This window comes from Cupressus sempervirens, chromosome 7 (assembly GCF_028749045.1).
Source record: "Cupressus sempervirens isolate cs-2001-9-10 chromosome 7, ASM2874904v1, whole genome shotgun sequence".
Lineage (NCBI taxonomy): Eukaryota > Viridiplantae > Streptophyta > Pinopsida > Cupressales > Cupressaceae > Cupressus > Cupressus sempervirens.
The window spans coordinates 221,796,856-221,814,439 of record NC_143124.1 but is presented as its reverse complement, the minus strand read 5'-3'; the positions used below and the strand labels follow the sequence as shown (position 1 = coordinate 221,814,439).

Here is a 17,584-nt window from a genome sequence, read left to right as displayed (position 1 = left end):
GCCAATATGGCCACAAAGGAGTGCATGATTACAAGGAAGAATCACAAATGAAGTTCACGCCATTTAGACATAAATGCGCATTACAATGGTTTAGCAAAGTAATTGAAGGTAGCTCACGAATTCACATAAAAATATGAGGAGAAGGTGCATATTTTTAAGATTCAATCATGATAGCCTGGCGTCTAAATCCATGAGAGGAATATGGGTCAATACACTAATAATGAATCTATCTGTTGCAAAAGAAACCGATCAAGCCTATCCTTATGAACTGCCTGACAGTTGAAAGCCCGCGGGTGCACTATCTTCTCTAATTAATTCAACAACTATGGAGATTAATGCAATAATTCAGTCATCGAGGTTGTCAAAGAATAATCCGGAAGATATGTTAAAACCCGAGTGGTAAAGTGCCACCAGAGCAGAGATAAAGACGCGGGTCTCCACAACGTGACAGTGATGCCAATACGAGCGGTCATTGAGCAGGTTGCAAAACCCAAGTGCCACGTATATGGTGGTGGACCACTTGGTAATGCGCAACAGAAAGGAGTGATGAGTTTCATCACGGAGCAAACGTGAATATGTGGAATACTCACGAATCAACATACTCAATGAAGCAGCCGGGTACGAGTATATGCAGGTTGGTGCATCGGCAATGAAGCAGCCGGGTACGAGTATATGCAGGTTGGTGCATCGGTTGCTTATGATGCTGTGAGCATGAATGAACATAGAAAATGGAATGAACAATATGGTGAAAGAGGTAGCAGGAAGCAGGGATGCATTTATGGCGTAAATATTATTTACAGGCAGCTCAATCAGATAAGCTTGAAAGTCAATTCAGAGCCTATGTACTTGATCCCTGGGTGTACGCAGCATTGCAACATTTTTGGGAAAATCGTTGTGAGTTCAACGAAACTTGTTTCATAACTAATTAATTCATTGAGTACCTGTATGATTCCTTTGTGAGAATTGTCATCTCGAGAAAGCATGAATATATATGCTATATTATGTCATGGTGGTAGGTCATGCAAATAAGCAAATCAGTATTCTTCGCAAGCCTATTTGTTCAAATAATGCAAGGATTTAGTTCTCAAAATATATGCACGGGCATTTATACTGTTAGACACAGCACTGAGGTCATCTAGGCTAGCCATGAAATGGATAATAGCTATGATGAAGGCTTCGTTATCACAGAAAGGGACTTTCGCATATTCATTTACAGGGTCCCGAGTATGATCCATCTCCATAACACAAGAACAAGCACGAGAATTGTTTTCAGAGATCTACTGATGATCCAATTTCTCACGGCTGAGTCAATAGAAATTCCATGGTATGGAGGGACTCGAAGAGGCCTGGGGGTTTTGATTGATTCACCCTTATGTCGAATCTTAAATAGATTCTGATTATCATCTTTATACAAGGAACCCGGATGCTATGTTATAACTGTCGTCCTTCATCTATTCTTGGGCCATCCCTATCTTATATCAGCAGGAGAATGAAGGGAAAGGATGATGTCATTAAATAATGACAAGTGGAGGTTCCTTTAAAAATTGGTGTTATTTCTTATCTCCTAACCGAATGCAAATTTGAAGACAATTATCTATGCCATATAAAAAGGAGCTAATGCAATGCCAAAAGGGGGTGGTAATAAAATGTTTAATTATAAATTAAACGTTAGACACATATGAAAGTATGGCGAAAAGGTGGGGATTTCCCGAGAATATAAAAAGACCATTATAGTCCGGTGATTAATGGGGGGAGACTTTAATAAAATTATAAACAATGGTATTTGATTATTATCAAGAGGATAGTCATTATGTTGCCAGGAACTGAAGATAATACAAGATAGAAAATCATAAAGTTTTCAAGATTCAGTTAGGAAACTAAAAAGCTACGGGAAAGAACAGGTTAAATAAACCAGCGGCAGAGTAAACCGGGTTCCACTTCTTTCGGTGCTGGAGACTTTGATGTTGTAGAACAGAAGAAGTTGAGCTGGGGGTTTTATTATTCTTTCCTTAAGGGAGATTTTATGCTGCTGCAAGGGGAGGGTAGAAGGTTAGAATTTTAGATAGGTAGATGTTGTAAAGACAGTAATTGATAGATATTGTACGGATGTTATAGTTTTTTGAATGAATTTTTGCATTCAGAAATTCAATATCTGTATATATATCATCTTGAATTCAGCTTGTAAACTTTATGTTCGGGCATATTAAATCGGCATTACTTTGAGAATTCTGATTTATCAGTTTAGGGTATTTGGTTACTGTCCTTACTGCAAATTCCTAGTGTTATTCATTCCTTTAGATTAATTGAAGATCTCTTTGTTGTTAGAAATAATATATACCTCACAATCTAAGAATTCGTGAGAGATCCTTTTGTACTTTCGGGTAAAAGTGCAGAAGATTTAAATTCATTGAATATCTCATACAGGGAGCTGTACCCGATAAAATTCAGAGGAAGGTTATCAATTTCATGATAACCTATCCAACTATTGGTGTTGATTTGTCCTTTCACTTGGGCATTCGGGGTTAGATTTGCACACGTTTTCTTGGAGGACAATTTGTTCACTAACACTATGATTGACAATAAATGCCTTGAAACTTGTTTATGTTGCTTTTGTGTCAAAGAAACACAATTAATGTATTAGGTTGTTAACTCTTGCTAAGTAATGGTACAATACCATATGTATCACAGGCTTCCAAGATGATAGCTTATGAAGTCATTTATGGTACCACTCACCTTCCTTGGATACTTATCTTCTAGGATTAGAAGATTTTCCAAGATTGCGACAATTGACAATACCCTAGCTAAGTGAGAGGGTATTTAATATTTATCACATCCTTAGAGAGAACCCAATATTACCATAAAATCACATGAAGCAAGAAGTGGACAAACATTAGGTAGAGCATATCTTTGTTGTTAGTGGTTAAGTTTTTTGTCTCCGTTACTTAAAGAAAATGCCAATATAGGACAACCATGATGATATTTTGGGTGGGTCCCAATCTTATAGCCCTTTATTGGGTGGTGCAATGAATTGATGGCATGGCATAAAAAATTGTATTCCCTCCCTCTTTTAAGATCAATCTAGTTTTCCATGTCCCTTGCCTAAATAAAGTGCTTAAGATGGCTACCCAACAAAGCTACTAGTGTTGAATGAGTACTAAACAATCTTTTTAAGATTCGTAACTATGTTTGACAATCATACCAAGCATCTTTACACTCATTTAATTGAGAGGTTTCAGTCCATTAGAAATATTAACAACTAGATGATGCCAAGTGGGAACCAATGAACACTCTATCCAAATTACAAAATTTTAGGATTTGAGTACAAATCCTTTCAAAGGAAGAGAAAATGCTACAAACCCTATTTTTTTATATGTGATTGGCATTAGTTATTATAAACTTTTGAATGCAAATGCCTTATAAGTTATCTATCTTGCAATGTTTTCCAATGCAAGGTAACCTTGTTGTCTTTATTTTAGAGTAGAAAGCCCCTTCAAAGTGGTGCTACAAAGATAATATCAAGAATTTCGTTCTCAATATTCTATGGGCATTTCTTATTTATCATGAAGGTTCATCACATGAATCCTTTTAGAGTGACCATCATATTGCTTGAACTTACGATTTCTCATAATAACCATGATTTTGGATTTCACATTCTGAGTCACCAACCTCCCCTCCAAAGGAGGTTCCTTCAAATCTATAGAAATAAGATCTACTGAAATATTTTGATCTCGAACAAAGTTGCTAAAAAACTTTCGCAATATCTTATGTCAGTTTATTTTCTTTGATTATTTTATCAACCTGTTAACAAGTGATGCCATACAATTGCAACATTGGAAAAATTAATAGAAGAAATGATTTTCCTTTAAAGTTTAAGAGGTGGCACTCCCTTGTATGATAATGATTTTTTAATTTTTACATACTTTTAACCAAAAAGGATTCAACCAAAAAGGACTAAAAGAAAAGAAAATGAGAAAAGCTCACTAAAAATCCAAAGTTGCAGCCCTAATTTTCTTTTGAAACCTATGTGGTATGCCAAAAAAAATTGATACCACTAATTAATAGCCCGTAAATAGATATAGCAATTAACTTCTAATTGACTAGGATAAAAATTATAGTTACAAATATAAAATAGCTTCAAAAAATCACTTTTTAATAAAATGAGCTTATGAGCAGGACTTTACAAAATGATAAGTTTTTTTTAATACTTTATCAAACATGAGCCATTTTAGTTATATCCTTTAGTTACATCCTTCAATAGAATAGCCTCTTGATATGCCGATTCTAATTTGATATTTTCCAATTCTCCTTTTGTTTCACTGGCCTTGATTTTTTGCTTCTCTCGGAGCACCCATTTGTTTATAATGTTTTTGTTGGTGTAAATAAGTATTTACTTAATGTGATCAAGTTTCCACAATCCATCATAGTTTTGTGAATCAGTTTCTAGATTAGATTGTGTGACAATTTTTACCATCAACGTTTCGAATCACACTACGTGATCCATCATTAGGATGAGAGAGCAAGAGATGTCAAACAAAATAAGTGGCAGATTTAGCCTAGACTAACCCAATAAAAGAGAACAAGAGTAAGGGAGAGCACAAACTCCGAAGTTGAGCCCAATAATAAATATAAAACTAAAAGCAAGACAAAAAGGGGAAGATTCAAACAAAAATGATGACACTCAAGAAAGAAGGGACAAGAGGGAAATAAAAATAAGAATACCAAGAGACTAAATAAAAATAATAAAAGATAAAAAATAAAAACCTAAAGGAGTTATAAAAATAAATAAAATAAAAATGTATATATTTATCCATGTAAAAAAGGGGGGAACCACCTAAAACCTTTAGAACAAAATACGCAAGAAATATCTTTAGAATATATACTTAATATATGTATGCAATACACGTATTACATATAAAAATATATTATAAAAGGGGGGAACCCGTATATATATATATATATATATATATATATATATATATATATATATATACATATATATATATATATCTGTATATATACATATATATATATATACATATATATATATATATATAAATGTGTGTGCGCGTGTAATATAAACATATATATTAAACCTATAAACATTTATATGACATATGAAGATATATGTAATCTATACGTTATATATCTATATATGTATAGATATATGCGATGAGAACAAATATATTAAACATATCAATATATATATTACATATAAATATATATGTAATATATATATACATGTATATATATTACATATAAATATATATGTAATATATATATATATATTGCATATATATAGAAATTTTATGAAATATATGAGGTATCGATACCTCATATATATATATACATATATATATATATATATATATATATATATGTATACATATATATATATATATGTATACATATATGTATACATATATATACATATATGTATATATATGTATACATATATATATAAATATATATATATATATATATAGGAATTTTATGAAATATATTTCTATATTTCTATATATCTATATAGAAATATATATATATATTGCATATATATGGGAATTTTATGAAATATATGAGGTATCGATACCTCATATATTTCATAAAATTCCCATATATATGCAATATATATATATTTCTATATAGATATATAGAAATATAGAAATATATATATATATATATATATATGTATATATATATATGTATATATATATATATGTATATATATATTACATATATATTTATATGTAATATATATACATGTATATATATATTACATATATATTTATATGTAATATATATATTGATATGTTTAATATATTTGTTCTCATCGCATATATCTATACATATATAGATATATAACGTATAGATTACATATATCTTCATATGTAATATAGATGTTTATAGGTTTAATATATATGTTTATATTACATGCGCACACACATTTACATATATATATATATATATATATATATATATATATATATATATATATATATATATATATATATATATACGGGTTCCCCCCTTTTATAATATATTTTTATACGTAATACATGTATTGCATACATATATTAAGTATATATTCTAAAGATATTTCTTGCGTATTTTGTTCTAAAGGTTTTAGGTGGTTCCCCCCTTTTTTACATGGATAAATATATACATTTTTATTTTATTTATTTTTATAACTCCTTTAGGTTTTTATTTTTTATCTTTTATTATTTTTATTTAGTCTCTTGGTATTCTTATTTTTATTTCCCTCTTGTCCCTTCTTTCTTGAGTGTCATCATTTTTGTTTGAATCTTCCCCTTTTTGTCTTGCTTTTAGTTTTATATTTATTATTGGGCTCAACTTCGGAGTTTGTGCTCTCCCTTACTCTTGTTCTCTTTTATTGGGTTAGTCTAGGCTAAATCTGCCACTTATTTTGTTTGACATCTCTTGCTCTCTCATCCTGATGATGGATCACATAGTGTGATTTGAAACGTTGATGGTAAAAATTGTCACACAATCTAATCCAGAAACTGATTCACAAAAGTATTTACTTATTACACTTACTTAAGTTTAATTAGGTTTATGCATTATTTAATTAGTTTGCATTATTTTATTATTTTTATTTGTGAGACACTTAGGAGTTTGCACACCTTTTGAGTTGTCATGTAGACAACACAGGAGTACACAACTCTATTTTAGCACATGGTGTCTACAACACTATTTTGCGTGTCACACCCTTGTATGCTTATCCTCACATCATCGCACTTACTTCCGTGCTTAATGGAGGATAACCCATATCTAGTGGACATGTGCTTGGTTGTATGACACATCATGATGCTAATTACGAGGCATTCTAGATCTATCTCAAAGGCCTTTATATATAGGCACTCCTAGTGTACTTTTACATTGCATGAATGATGGCATATTAAATACATTGTCATTCTAATCATACTCTCTCTCTCTCTCTCTCTCTCTTTGGTCTATTGTGTGCTTGTGTTTGAGTTCTTAGTTCCTAGGTGAATTTTTCCCTTAGGCAAATTCTTACACAGTATCAGAGCAACTTGGAGACTTTCTCATCACATAGCCATTTGAGAACACGCTTGCTTCATCACCTCAGCCTGAATCCAGGGTCAAATTTGATCTACTTGACACCAGATAACTATCAGGAATGGAGTCAACTTATGGTCAGTTATCTATCTCAGCACAATGCACTGCCATATGTGCCAAATCTTGAGTATCATCCTATCAAGAGTCTCATCATTTGGCATACTCTCTTTCTCTTTGTGGTTGATGACGTTCTAGATACAATGTCTGACATTTAGTCATTTGACCCATATGTTTTTTGGATTTATCTTTGAGAGACTTATGGAGATCCAGCTATTCCTCCATTCTCAGAAGATCTTCTTCCTCTAGTTGTAGCTAACTCCTCTTCCGATGAGATCACACCTCCAGCTCCTATTGCTCCTACTAATCCTATTTCAGCCACGGACACTTCTGAATCAGTGCAGCAAGATACTTTATGTCTTCTTACTCTACCTTCATGTGAAGACTTCCTTTCAGACATTGCATAGTTGTTCGTGGAGTCTCACATTGAAGATGTGGGAGATATTCTTGATGACATTCGTCTTCTTTTTGAGGCAGATACTTCATCCTTTTCCATAGTGACAAATTCATGTATTTCAGCACTGCAAGGTACACATGGTCTTCAAGGTGATGATTTCTTGCTAGACATTTCAATTCTGTTATTGGAATCACACACAGTAGACATGGGAGACTTTTATGATGATTTCTCGCTTCTCTTTGCTAAGGAGTCTTCTACAGGTGTTTCGAGGGCCTGCTCTGACCCTCCACTCCATGCTCTACATGATCAATCCTTCCAAATTAGCATGATTGTGGATTCTTCTTTACAGCATCTGCAAGAGGTCTCTTCATCAGTTTAGAAGACTGTTGGTTTCCTGAGATAGGTTCTACCTCCTTCCTTGTTTGATTTGCTCTTCTCTTCAGCAATTTTGGAGGAAGCCCTCATCAGTATCAACACAGGGATTTTTGAATAGGTTTTAGAGATACCAGTCATCATAGAGATTCCTTCTCCATCCAAGAGACGCATCTCTCAAGTACCCTTGCCTTTGTTTCTTCTAAAGGGGAAGAAAATTGTCCAAAGGTCATGGATCAACTTCTACATCAGAGCATTTCTCACTGATCGGAACACTACTTTTAAGGTGGGGGGCTACCTCGTCTCCTTCTTCTCTTTTTTGGGGGGGACTTTTTCCTCTTATGGAGTTTTGTCCTTCTCCATTCTTTCTTGTATATAAATGGATGTATGTCATAATGGGGGGGGTCTTTATTACTCCATCTATTGATGCATTCTTATTTATCTCTCTTTTTGGGGGAGAGTTTTTCCCATGAGGTTTTCCCTCTTTCCCCGCTTTATGGGAGATTTGCATCTTCATTATGTACATGGGTACATAACATGGCCTAGTAGTCGGGACCCATTATGCATCTTCATCCTAGTTTCATAAGCTTAAGGGCATTACCCTAAGTTGCACTTAAGGGGGGGTGTTGGTGTAAATAAGTATTTACTTATTACACTTACTTAAGTTTACTTAGGTTTAAGCATTATTTAATTATTTGTGAGACACTTAGGAGTTTACACACCTTTTGAGTTGTCATGTAGACAACATGGGAGTATGCAACTCTACTTTAGCACATGGTGTCTACAACACTGTTTTGTGTGTCACACCCTTGTAGGCTTATCCTCACATCACCGTACTTACTTTTGTGCTTAATGGAGGATAACCCATATTTGGTGGACATGTGTTTGGTTGTATGACACATCATGATGCTAATTACGAGGAATTTTAGATGTATCTCAAAGGCCTTTATATACAAGCACTCCTAGTGTACTTTTACATTGCATGAATGATGGCATATTGAATACATTGTCATTATGATCATACTCTCTCTCTCTTTGGTCTACTGTGTGCTTGTGTTTGAGTTCTTAGTTCCTAGGTGAATTTTTCCCTTAGAAAAATTCTTATAGTTTCCATCACTATCACATGTCAAATCAGTAAAATTTGACTATGCAGTTGGTTGCTACAGTACTTTTCATTTCCTTAGCCTCTGCACCAATTACAAACATTGGCCTTTAATAGTAAGATAATCTCTAGATGCAAAAGCTACATACAGGGGATCTGCAAACACCAGATTTCTCCAAAAAATGAAGAGCTCTCTTGCCTTATCCAATTAAGCTTCCATCTCAAGCATGGATTTATAGATTGTGACTCATTTTATCTTTATTGTTCCTTTCTCTAGGCATTTATTTTGTCAACAAGAGAACCCATCTTTGATGCAAAGAATTAATGACATCTCACTGGTGGACTTAGTCAAATTGAGATTTTGACTTCATATTCAATAGTCTTAATGATACAATGTCCATCTTCTAGATGTTATAGTAGAGAACGTGGTCCTATACATATATTTAATGTATCTTTTATCTATTTAAGAATTAGAGGTTAGTATTTTTCACTAAAAGTAGGATACACTTTTTTGGGTGTGTGTGAGTTGTAAAATTATTATTAGCTATTTGATAATTGAACTGGATGAAATTTACAAGAGTATCATACAACCTATCTGATTTTAAAATTTCTTGATGAGCTTCAACTTCAAGGAATATAATCTAAAATGTTAATCCAAAAAGCTGATTAGTTCTTTCCTAAATATCTTCAATCGATGTGTAATGGACTACAAACTAAAAATATCTCAAATGAAACATTTATCAACAAAGAAAGTATACACCTTATTATTTAGCTCTGTAAAGTTTAATAGACCGTGTTTGGTGTAGACTTATCAAAGTGTTTGATATGTATTCTGATATATAATGGACAAATGTCTTCCTTGAGAAACTTAATGTACTTGCTGCAAACTGTAATAACCTTATCTCATATCAGTATTGCCAATTGTTATTGACATGCTTTGAATAATGAAAATGATATATATATATATATGTGTGTGTGTGTGTGTGTGTGTGTGTGTGTGTTGAAACATGACGTAATAGAGTCATCACTCTATACGTTCATGTCTCAACATACATATCAGTTCATTAAATTAATACTAACCGGTGACATATACAACTCACGGGTTAAACCCGATATTAAACATCGCATAGAAAATGAAGCCACTCGATAACAATCAGAAATGGCACTTCAACATGGCTAGTGGGTGTGCTGATATAAATATAATCGACAGTGTTAATAACCCATTCTAGTGTAAAACTAAACACCCTACTGTTATTGATTAAACAGATAAAATAGAATATAAAATACTGCATTATAATTATTAGTTTGTGTGTGTGTGTGTGTGTGTGTGTGTGTGTGTGTGTGTGTGTGTGTGTGTGTGTGTGTGTATATATATATATATTACTATTACTGGATTCAAGGAAGATGTTTTAATACTCAACTGCTTTCTTAACATTCCCTCTTTAGCAATGAGGGATTGAAACTTCTATATACAATTGAGTAGACTTGATCATATCTGATGAATTATGATGTCCGGTAGAAATCCGGTCTGAATAACCATAATAATTAATTTTCATGATGTCCGAACAAAATCTAGCTCATAACCATGATGGATATCAATGTGTCCAACAAATTTCGGCATATAATAGTGACACCAATAATATTCATGATGTCCGGACAAGATCTGACCTATAATCATGATTTGATATCAATGTGTCTGGTAGAATCTGGCATATAACAATGACACCAATAATTTTCATGATGTCCAAACAAGATCTGGCCTATAATCATGATGGATATCAATGTGTCTGGTAGAATCTGGCATATAACAATGACACTAATAACCTTCAATACTTTTGGTATTTAAAGGTTGGTCATCTATTGATAAGATCGTCACCTTATAATAAAGACCTTTAATAAAGAATATGAAAGATCGTCACCTTTCATTTAACAAGTTTGCAACCAATTTTTTTAATATAATATTCATGAATAAAATTTACAAAAATGTAATTACATATTTGTCATACCAAGTTTAGATCTAAAATACTCTATTTTCACTCTTGCAAGAGGTTTAGTGAAAATGTCAGCATTTTGATCATTTGTGTTAACATAAAGCAACTTGATCACATTGTTGTCAACCATGTCTCTGATGTAGTGGTAAGGAGTCTCAATGTGCTTTGACCAATTGTGGAACACTAGATTTTTTGAAAGTTTGATGCAGCTCTGATTGTCACAATGGACCACGATGGAACCTAACTTCTTCCCAAATAATCCAAATAATAGCTTCCTTAACCAAACTGCTTCACATGCTCCTATGGAGGCTGCCATATATTCAGCTTTAGTAGAACTCAAGGCAACTGTAGGTTGTTTTCTTCTAAACCATGACACCATTGTTGATGCGAGACTAAAGCAACATCTGGTGGTACTCTTTTGATTTAAGGAACAACTAGCCCAATTAGAATCTTTGTTGCCTTCAAGTTTGATTTCAACATTTATGTACTTTAGTCCAAGACCAATAGTGCCATGTAGATATCTCAAAACATGTTTAGCTGCCATCAGATGTATTTTCTTAGGTTCACACATAAAGTGACTCAGAACATTCGTAGCATAGCAGATTTCAAGTCTGGTGTTAACCAAAAACATGAGAGATCCAATAATCTGTCTGTAGAGGGTAGGATCAATAGATCCTGAATGTGTTGCTTCCTCTTTTAGCTTGTGTAAATTAGTTTCCATTGGAATTGCAAGTGGCTTTCTGTCCATCATCCCAAATCTATTCAAAATATTCTGAGTATATTTTCCTTGGTTTAAGAATATGTAATCTTCCTTTTGACATACTACTAGACCCAAAAAATAATGTAGCAAACCTAGGTATTTCATGTCAAAGTCAGCAGCAAGGTCTTGTTTGCATTTAATAATCAGATGATCTTCACCTATTATTAAGAGATCATCAACATAAAGAACCAATATAATCATATCTACATTAGATATCTTGAAATAGATAGGATCGGCTTCATTTTTAGAGTATCCTAATTTGATGAGATAACTATCAATTCTTTCATACCAAGCTCGAAGGGCTTGTTTTAGGCCATTCAATGCTTTCTTTAGTTTACATTTATAAAGATTTTCATTTTTTATCATGAAACCTTCAGGCTGTTCAATATAAACTTCTTCATTTATGACTCAATTTAAGAATGCAGTTTTCACATCCATTTGATGCACCTTCCATCCTTTTTTTGCTGCTAAGGCAAGAATTGTCCTGACTAAAGTAAAACGAGCAACTAGGGAAAAAAAAAATTCATAATCAATACCTACTTTCTATGAAAAACCTCGACCAACAAACCTCGCTTTATGTTTCTCAATGCTCCCATCTACTACATATTTGATTTTATATAACCATTTAGAAGAAACAACAGATTTGTCTTTAGGTCTAGGTACAATGTCCCAGACATCATTTTGAAGTATTGATTGATATTCTTCAACCATAGCATCTTTCCATGCTTGGCAAGTTAGAACTTCTTCAACAGATGTAGGTTCAGATTTAGTGAGCTCAGTTACTAGTGCAGTATAACATGATTTGTTTCTAGGTTTCTTGACTTCCTTAGTGATTTCATATGGTTCAATATTATTTTCTTCAATCATTTTTCTTGCCCACAATGGTCTCTTTTTGGTATTAGAGATGTTTCTATTTATTGTATCTAGTACTGAACTTGTTTCTTCTAATATATTCTCCCCCAAAATTTCAAATTGTGGACTTTCATCTAAGTCTATTGAAGGCTCATCATTTGTGCTTATGGATAGTTTTAGAGTAGTGTTTTCCTCAAATATGACATCTCTACTTACTTCTACTGATCTTTGTCCGAGAACATAGACTTTGTATCCTTTTGAGTTTTCACTATACCCAACAAAATTTCATTTCTTTCCTAAAAGTTCTAACTTAGTTCTTCTTTCTTTAGGTATATGGATATACACATGACAACCAAAGATCTTGAGATGACTGAAGTTAGGTTTATTCCCTGTGAAGACTTCTTCAGGTGTTATATTTTCTAGGATAGAGTGTGGACATCTGTTTTGAATGTATACAACAGTATTAGTGGCTTCTGCCCATAATGAAAAATGTAGGTTTTGATCATGAAGCATAGCTTTAGCTGCCTTAACAATAGTTCTATTTTTTCTTTCTGCTACACCATTCTGTTGAGGATTATAAGGTACTGTATACTCCCTCTTAATCCCAATAGATGTACAGAAAGCTTTGAAATTCTCAAAAGTATACTCTCCCTCATTGTCAGATCTTAGAGTCTTAATTTTCTTTGACACTTGATTTTCTACCAAATGTTTGAATTCTTTGAATTTTGATAACACTTCATTTGATTCCTTAAATTTTAGAAAGAAAATTCAAGTCTTCCTAGAGTAATCATCAATGAAGATTATGTAGTAAGAGTAAGCTCCTAGTGAGAGAGTTAGCATGGGCCCACATAGATCAGAGTGAATTAGTTTCAGAATTGATTTAGACTTGTGTTCACTATAGGGAAAGGTTTTTTAATGTTCTTTCCTAGAGAACAACCTTTACATATACTTGTATGGGTAGAATTTAAGTTTGGAATTTCATAGGTGATTTTTCCTATCTTAGGTAGTGAACTCAAACCAATATGTCCAAGTCTCCTATGCCATATTTCATTAGAATTTGTTATTTCATGATTAAGAGCTTGGTTTTGGATATTACATAGTTTATATAAGGTCCCATCTCTAGTCCCAATAGTGATAGCATTTTTAAGACTTGTGTTTTTAGGCCAGTACAAGACTTTGTCTTCATTGAAAGTAACTTGAAAACCTTCATCTATTAATCCAGAGATTGAGATTAGTTTTTTTTTTATTCCAGGTACAAATAGAACATCTTTCAACTTTAGTGTAACTCCAATCCTTAATTGAATAGAGCAAGTCCCAATGCCTCTAACTAGATGAGTGGAGTTGTCTCCAATAGTAACTCCTTCAGATCTGTAATTTTCAAGTGTTTCAAATTTGTCTCTAAACCCTGTTATATGTTGAGAAGCACCACTATCTATTATTCACACACTTTCATTAGAGTTTATCTCACTTGACAAAGCAAAGTAGAAAACTAGATTTTCATCTTTATTACTTTCGGCTAATGAGGCTAAGATTCTTTCCCTTTCAGGACATTTGCTGAAGATATGTCCGAATTTCTCACATTTAAAGCATTTAACTTTAGAGTGATTAGTATTGTTGACCTTATTATGCTTTTTCTTATAGTCATGTTTTTTTCCTTTAAATTTCTTTTTCTTTCCTTGATGATTAGGAGCTGAGAAAAGAGCTTGATTTTCACCCTCTTGATTTGATACAATACCTCTGGAGATTAACTTTGACTCTTCTGATGTACAATCAATTTTTAGTTGATCAAATGAAGGGATTGAAGGTCTACCGACAACTTGAATAAATGCTTCCCATGATAGTGGTAATCCTCTGAGTGCTAATATAGAGAATTCTTGATCTTCTACTTTGTTTCCAATGGAATTTAAGTGATTCTTAATTTCAGAGATCCTTCCAAAATAAGATGAGATTGATTCTCCCTTATTCATTTTAGTATTCGTCAATTGATTCTTCAGAGTGATCAATCTGCTTGAGTTGTTTATTTCAAATGCATTTTTATTTTTGTGAATACTTCAAAGGCTTTCTTCAGATTTGAAATGGAAGGAAGAATGTGATCCTTTACAAAGTCTATTATGATTTTCTTGGCTTTATTGTTTCACCTTCTCCAAGTGATTTTTTCAGTTTCATCTTTAGGAATTGGATTATCAAATTCAATGAATGATTCTAGTTCTAGTTCTTCAAGAATTGTGTTAATCTAGATTTTCCATGAAAACAAATTTACAGCATCTTCGAGTCTGTCCTCTACTCTCACATTATTTGACATATTGGTGATACTTTTGATAGTCTCTCTACCAAGTAGGCTCTGATACTATGTAAAGTTTAATAGACCGTGTTTGGTGTAGACTTATCAAAGTGTTTGATATGTATTCTGATATATAATGGACAGGTGTCTTCCTATTGACAAACTTAATGTACTTACTGCAAACTGTAATAACCTTATCTCAGATCACTATTGCCAGTGTAGACCCGATATTAAACATCGCATAGCAAATGAAGCCACCCGCTAACAATCGGTGCTGGCGCTTCAACATGGCTAGTGGGTGTGCCGATATAAATATAATCGGCAGTGTTAATAACCCAGTCTAGTGTAAAACTAAACACCCGACTGTTATTGATTATACAGATAAAACAGAATATAAAATACTGCATTATATATATATATATATATATTCAAGGCAGATGTTTTAATACTCAACTGCTAACTTTCTTAACAAGCTCAACCCAACACCATTTGCAATTAATTTTCGGTTACTGACTTTCATCATCTTTCTCACCTTGATCTTTAATATGATTTGACAAAAGAATATGAAAATTTGGAAGCGGGCTCTGAAACTCTATTATGAAATGAAAAGGGCTATTTTTGGAGGTCTGCAGTAGGGAAGTGGAATAACAGATAGGCCACCTTCATAATTCCTTGCTTGCAAACGCCCGGCTAAAAGGTTTGTGGTTGCAAACATTACATATTCAATGTAGATTTACAGAGGCATTATCCAGATGTAGATTTAAAAACTATCAACCCTAGAAGAGAATCGGAAAAATTTAAGACCTTCCAAGTCTAAATGCAGTTAAACATACTTCTTTAAAAGACATATCAGGCTTTCGAGATTCTTGAGTACCTTTTGCACCAGGCTCACATGTACTTGTAACCCCAATGTTGCGAAGATCAATAGCAACCCCGCACCTCAAACTACAAACCCATCGGCTTTATTAGCGCAGCATACACATCCCATCCTGCAAATAATGACCCAATGTTCAGTGTAAATCAAGGGAAAGTCTGTGTAAGAGACTGTTGAGAATTTGTAAAGGAATCTCTACAATCTCCAATCATAAACTACCTATTGTGCACACTAGGGCACAAAAACCTGCAACACCGATTGTAAATAGATTTCCGATGCTTATGACAAGAAGACCATTGGGCTTATCAATTGTTTAGGAAACACTCTCTGCAGGGATTGAATATTTCAGCAAAAGGCTACAATTTAAACCAATTTTGAAATCTCCAGTAATACACTACGAATTTAATCAACATCAAGAGTCGTATGATCGCCAAGAGACTCACAGGGTCAAAGCATTGGCAAAAACCTCGCAATGTATCCCTTCAACAGAAGTCCAAGAATTCCGAAATTTTCAAAAGGAAGCTTCCTGATTAAAAAATTTGTGAGTCCTTTTTTGTCACTGATGTAAACAGAGAAGAAAATCCCATAAGGCAATGCGCATTGCCCTTCTGTCTGTTTCCCTTGAAATCACTGTGATAATATGCAAAATATGCCAAATCCCTTTCGTTCTTGAGAAAGAGTGGGCACAGGGCACAGGGCACCAGGCACAAATGTGACCGAGTAGGCGGCATTCGGAGCGTTTTGGTAAATTAAAAATGTAGCCGCCGAGGAATTTGCTAGAGACTTTCCAGCTTAGGCAAAAAAGCATTTCAGAGTTTCACATTGACAGAACATCTCTAAAGGCGGAAAGCACCAACGAAAGCCTCGTGGAAAACCTCGCCCACATTCGAACACGGTCGGGGGCGTAGCCGTTCATACACCATTTTCCATACTCTCAGTACCATTTAGTAAAGACGTTCTCCAAATTTTTAACGAGTGCTACGTCATCTAGCATTTGTACTAAAAAGGAGCAATAGTTATGCCTATAGAAAATATAAACCGTTAAGACAACCAAGAACGATCAATGTTAAATTAGGCTACCTTTCTAAAAAAAAACTAGGCTATAAAAAACTTGCTAAATTAGGCTACTTTTCTAAAAAAATCATATAATATTTTAAATATAAATTTATGAGATACAAAATTTAAATTCCCTATATATTACATGTCATGTTTTAGATATATATCAAATGCTTAAAGCATTTTAATTATATTGTTGAAATAGTAAAATTATCACTAAACTACCATCTTTACCACGTCTTGTATGAAAAATCACATGAGGTGTAGATCTAAATCTCCACGATCAATGTCTTAAACCTCAAGCATGGATACTATTGAAGTAATACTAAGAATCATTAATTAAATTAGAAGCAAAAATTATTGTACTTGTAAGAAGTGTTCTAATTTCACTAATAGAAAATAGGTATTAATTGAATTTTCCTAAAAATTACTATATAACATTACTCTTTAATTATATAAATTATACTAATCAATCGAACAGTATATTTTAAATAATCCTTTAAACATAAATTATATTAATCATAAATAGTAAAATATTTATTTTTAGCACTCGTAACTAATCAATTTCTACACAAAGTTTTATAAAATAGTGTTAGTAAACAACTCTAGTTTCTTATAAGAAAATAATTTATTTTAAATAATTTATTAAATTATGATTTCAATTTTTGTTTAGAATTTACTAATCAAACAATAAAACTATTAGAGTAATAAAGTATTTACTTATTAATTAAATTATATTGATTTAAT

The 17,584-nt window shown here is 32.9% G+C and overlaps 1 long non-coding RNA gene across 1 annotated transcript; it reads right to left on the bottom strand.

The window, feature by feature from the left end:
- Window positions 1-3,985: 3,985 nt before the first annotated feature.
- LOC149546296 (uncharacterized) lies at window positions 3,986-16,687 on the bottom strand. The gene is made up of 3 exons (XR_016354341.1): window positions 16,225-16,687; window positions 15,782-15,896; window positions 3,986-4,020 (listed from the first exon to the last, which is right to left on the bottom strand). It is a non-coding gene; the product is annotated as an uncharacterized LOC149546296 (long non-coding RNA).
- Between the last annotated feature and the right edge of the window lie 897 nt (window positions 16,688-17,584).